The sequence below is a fragment of the Bidens hawaiensis genome, unplaced genomic scaffold, assembly GCF_021521415.1.
Source record: "Bidens hawaiensis isolate Kalapana, Puna unplaced genomic scaffold, B.hawaiensis_p1.1 tig00024052_1, whole genome shotgun sequence".
NCBI classification, from domain to species: Eukaryota; Viridiplantae; Streptophyta; class Magnoliopsida; order Asterales; family Asteraceae; genus Bidens; species Bidens hawaiensis.
In genome coordinates this window covers 100,374-106,052 of record NW_027493794.1, presented here as the reverse complement: position 1 = coordinate 106,052, position 5,679 = coordinate 100,374, and the positions used below count along the sequence as shown (strand labels likewise).

General features: G+C 36.3%; 1 pseudogene; it reads right to left on the bottom strand.

Moving 5' to 3' along the window:
- Nucleotides 1–212: 212 nt before the first annotated feature.
- Nucleotides 213–4,124, bottom strand: LOC143568672 (serine racemase-like; annotated as a pseudogene).
- Nucleotides 4,125–5,679: the final 1,555 nt, after the last annotated feature.

Genomic DNA, 5,679 nt, shown 5'->3' with positions numbered 1-5,679 from the left:
AGTATGAACAAATAAACGGACCGAGCATACCACACTGATGTGTGTATGGTTTATGACGGGAGGGTGAGATAAGGAAAAACATTATTTTTCGGATATCAAAAGTATACACTAGACGGATATATTGGAATTAACTCAAACCAATAATTTGTATTCATCAATGGGACACCGATGAAAACAGAACTGAAACTATACTTAATACTAAAACATACTAACTAGTACTCATGACCCAGACTTCTTGTCATTGCTCTCCTCTTCGCATAACAGCCTAGGTCCACATTACCTCCTGAAAACACAATCCCAATGTTACGAGAATCCTTCCAAACAGGATTTTACTTGAACTTATCTGACAAAACTGCAGCAAGGCCTATAGCACCACTACGCTCAATTGTAACCTTAAGTATCTTGTACCAATATCTCATAGATTGAATAATATCTTTATATTCCATAGTTATGATATCATCAACAAAATCTCGTACAATGGGCCTACATAATCAAAACGATGCGCGTTCAAGTATGGAAGATGAACTCAAATGTTGTTATTGCTATTGTTCTGTGTGATTATCGATTCAATGTATGTTTTAATGTCTTGAAGAGCTATAAAGATAATATTACCAAGTAAGATCTCCAAGAGAAGCTCGAAGGCCATCAGCAATTGTGTTTGTCTGACGCAAGGTTATGAGTCTACCAGATGCTTTTGATTGTGCTGCATCATCTGCTTCTTTTGGCTCAGCAGCAAGGACCTGTATGGCAGGATTTATTGATTTGGCACCAATCGCTACTCCAGATACTAAACCACCACCTACATGTTTCTACTTCACGTGAAAAACAAAACCAACTAAAGAGTATAAGATTCATAGATGATAGCAAGAAATACATACCACTTATTGGAACTATTAGGGTGTCTAGTTGCGGGACCTGATCAAGAAACTCGAGTGACACCGTACCCTGGCCACTGTTGAAAAACAAGAAAATGCAAGTGATGTTTAAAACATCTAAGATATGGGAGTTCTTTTTATAGATGCTACCAAAAAAATCCAATCATCTAAAGATCAAATAAATAATAAATACCTTATGATATGAGCATCATTAGACGAAGGAATGTGAACAGCTCCGGTCTCATGTAATAACTTGTTTGCTGTCTCTTGTCTACATTGCATATTAGTCTCACTCATTATAACCTGACCTCCATTACGCTTCACATTCTCAATTTTGCATTTTGGTGTGGATTATGGTACGACTACATATGCAGGAATTTCTCGAAGTTTTGCAGCCAAAGCAAGTGCCGCAGCATGATTACCACTATATTTAAAAAAACATTAAAAACAATTAACTTTCAAAATCATAATATTAGGTTTGTAAAATATGCAATGTAGACAAGAGATAATACCTGCTATGAGTTACTACTCCTTTGGCTGCTTGTTCTTCATCAAGAGAAAAGATAGCGTTTGATGCACCTCTGATTTTAAAAGCTCCACTGATAACCATCAAAGAATGTTAAAATCCATTGTAATGAGCAAAAATATGCTAATTTCAATAACAAGTAGAGGTTTTAGTTTGGAACCATAACCGTTTGCCTTTCGAATCGGGTTACATTTTACCTCTGACTGATAAAGATCGTGTTAAACCAAAATGTATTTTTAAGGCATAATCACTCTAAATCATTTTATTAAGAAATTCAGATTGTTACTAAAATCATATAACTTTTGCAATCACAATGAACACACCAAATTTTTTTTATTATTATTCATCTTTAGGCATATAAAGAAAACGTAGAAGACCTTTCTTACTCCTTTTGGAAGCATTCACACTTGAAAAATAAAGTTTTGTCAGCCATAGAATTTAGGGTTTCCGAAGATATGACAGGAGTTCTATGAACATAAGGCTTGATTTAATCCTATTTCTTATCTTCCATGCTTCTTTTTCTGTTTAATTGCGATCAGAATTTAAGTGCTTGCAGAAAAAAATATATATGTGATGTCAAAACTAACATAACCAAAGAAACTGTAATCCTAAAATTTTAAAATCCACAAGGGCATAATCAAGCTCCATATGCACAGATGCTATCATGAGTTTAAAGCTAAGATTCATCTTAAGTATAAGGTGTTGTAAAATCCACCTATGTGTTTTAATCCCATAAAAAATTCCATACCACAACGTTAAGAATATCATTTTAAAGGATCATATCACAACAATTTTTTAAAACTTGTTAGTTTTTTTTTCCCAAAAAGTGTTGTCTCAAAGTGTTTATTAAAAGTTTTCATGAGATATAAATTTTATAATAATGAAGAAGTAATAACACAATTTGAATGCTAGTCAAAAAACATAGGAATCAAACAACACTAACATGCAGGATAAGGACAATCAACGATGGTTTGTAAAATATGAAATTAGCTGTGAAATCGGTTAGAATTAGAGAACGAAATGCTGACTCAAAAATACTTCTGGTTAATTCGATTTAGAAGTCGCAACGAAATGACTGCAACATGCATTAAATAAGGAACAACTGAATAGCGCTATTATTCAAATGACTGAACACAAGAATCAGACTCCTTAGTTACATAAAATTCAAATACCCCACAATACTAGGATAACACCTTTGACTGAATCACACACATGCAAATTACATACAATATAATAATTTATTAGATTTGATCTTACCATGTTAACAGAAGAGAATAAATGTAACAGAAAAATAATTACATAGAATGATCAGAGGATCAGTTTGTACGAACCGATGTGTTGGTTCAAAACCTAGTAGCGGCGTTAAATATACTACTAGCTTTTATCCCCACCCCTGCGTGCCTGTATTTTGGGGGCTGCTTTACATTATTCATCTTATATTTATATCCTAGGATAAAACTCATGTGATACGGATTGTTAAAAATTAAAATAAAAAAATTAAATTTAATAATATATATTAACATATGTTATGGATTCATAAAATATAAATAATTTACTAAAATACATAAATTAGTAAAAATAATGTGTATTTGCATTTTAAAAGTAATAAAATGGAAGGTTATGAATTTGTACCAATTAAGAAAACAAGAAGACTAACATCAATTAATTATAGTTGGGTTGGTTAGCCATAAATATTTTAAAAGTAAGGTATTGAGTTCAATTCCCACCGACAACATATTTTTCATTTTATCATTCATGAAGGAAAAATTGTAAAAATAGAAGCTTGTACACTTGGAGCCTATTTGGAGGTAGAATTGTGTTGCTTTAATATACATGTAATATTTTTGGATTTTAATTTTATTTATTATAAAAAAGTTTATGGTTTGTGTAGGTCCCGTGGCGGGTGGATCTAACAACGTTCTTGGATCAACCGAACTTAGTCCTAGTGAAAATCACACTCGGGCTTAGTGAGAGAGAGGCATGAGGGGAGAAAGTGAGTAAAAGAAAATATAAGTGTGTTTGACAATTTGGTAAAAGGATGTTCTTCTCATGGCATGCTTCCTATTAATAGAGGAGCATGCATGAGAGATTGTTTTCATTTCTAAAATGCCCAATGGGCTACATTACATGTTTTTCCCCTAGGCCAATACAATGTGAACTATTAAAGCCCAAGATAAACAAATACATTACAAAAGACTAACATAAACAAAATGGGTCTAACAATCTCCCTCTAGTCTTTAGTATTGAAGCTCATGTAAACGATCATGCTCTTCAAGTTTGGCTTAAATGGACTCCATCTCAGTTTGCAGTGTATCGAGGGAGGCAGAGGATGCTAGCTGATTTTCTAGATTCATGACCCTGGAGTTTGTAGCCTCACTCTCAACATCCCACTTTCTCGTTGCATCCTCGATCTTCTTATTAAGACTTGTTCGGAGAGCACTTGCACTTGGTAAGTTTCTCTCAAGTGTAGCCATTCTGTCAACAAGCCTGGAGTTGTCTGCCCTCAGATTAGCGTTTTGAGAGGCTCTGTCGTTCAGCAACAATTGTTGATTCTGGACTCTGGTGTGAAGCGTGTTAATCAACAATCTTTGATTTTCCATTTGAGGCTCTTTCACCACCTTCTCCTCCTCCAGAACTTGTATCCTTGCTTTCAGTTCCCCCTTTTCTTTCTCGTTTTCAATATCGTTCTGCTTCATATCTTTAATAAATTTGAGGAGCACCATCTCTCGTTCAGCCCTCTTCGCATTAGATTCCTCCAATGCGATGATCCTATCGAGGATAGGATCAGCGTACACTGGAGGTGTTGAAGAATTTCCTCTGGCAATGGGTTTGGGTGAAATGATAGTAGATGGCGGTGTGATGGACAATATGGGTGGTTAGGTTGCTTGCAAAGTTAGGGTAATGGATTAGTTAAGGATTGGTGAAGTTGTAGTGGTGGGTGGTGTGGTTTGTTTGGCGGTGGTGAGGATATAACAGTTTGGCTCCATAGGCTTATGGTTTGGATTGGTGAGCTAAATATAGATGATATGAATATTGAGGTGGTTGGGGTTTCGGTGACAGGTTGAGTGGGTGAGGTAATGGTTTGGGTTGGTTCTGGTTGGTTAGGTGGTGTGGATGGTATTGATTCGGTTTGAGTTTTTTCAGGAGGAGTGATTGGTTTTGGTTGTGATTGAGGTGGGGATTCAGGTATTTTGGGTAGGAAGGTTAATATGGGTTGGTCAGTTGGTGAGGGTTCGGGAGAAGAATCGGGTGAATCGTGGAGCATGGTTTTGGTTTTCTTCACTTTGGCTTTCATTCTCGATTTGGGTTTCCTATAGGTTGGGATTTGGATTTTGGCTACATCTAGGTCTTTGAGTACTTGGGCTAGGGTCTCTTTTGTAACTACAGGCAGGGCAGAGGGTTTACCTGGTTTGGAGAAAAGCTTGACGACGAGCTTAGAAGACTTCTGGGAGTCTCCAAGCCTCTTGATGCGCTTCAAGGGCTGAACGTCCTCTACTTCCTCCTCCTCCACGACAACGACCTTCTCCTTGCCTGAAGCACTACTAACAGAAGGCTTGTCAGTAGCCTTCCTCTTCAAATCATGCCGAGTCTTGGTTTTGCCCTCAGCAGATTCATCACTTGAAACAGCTTCAACTTCAGCATCAGTTCCCCCAATCTCTCCACTCTCAACATCCTGGTCACCCGCAGTCTCGGTCTCCTCAAACAAACCGAATTTAGGACCCGGTCTTGGACCTTCATATTGGTATCCCCTCCCTTTGGTGATCAACAACACACCAAATATAGACAACTTGATTGTAAGGCCCCGTTCCTGGAACCCTACTTTGGCGTTAGATTTACTCATAAACACAGTTCTAAAATTAGAGTTAATTAAAAAAATTTCGTGAAATTCATAATATTAAACATTTTTACAAAACATAAGTACTTGTTTTAACAAAATACATTAAGTCTTAAACAATAACATCAATGACACATGAATCATCCGTCTTTGATGCCAGTCTTCATCCAATTGCCACGTGTCCCGTCTCAAGCAACCTGCCTCATTCTACTTACCTGCGTGCATACTAAAAGTCAGGTACGCTGAGTGAGTTCTAGTTTAACAAGTTATAGGAGTATTCTTACACATTTGTACCCGTAGGTACCGTTCTTACCCTTGTCCTGTTCTTGTTTCCTTTCGTCTTACATTCACATTACTTTATTCTTTTATTTACAAATAATTATTCTTACACATTCTTTTATTTGCAAACATGTTGGTGCATAAATGTCAGTAGTTCATATGTC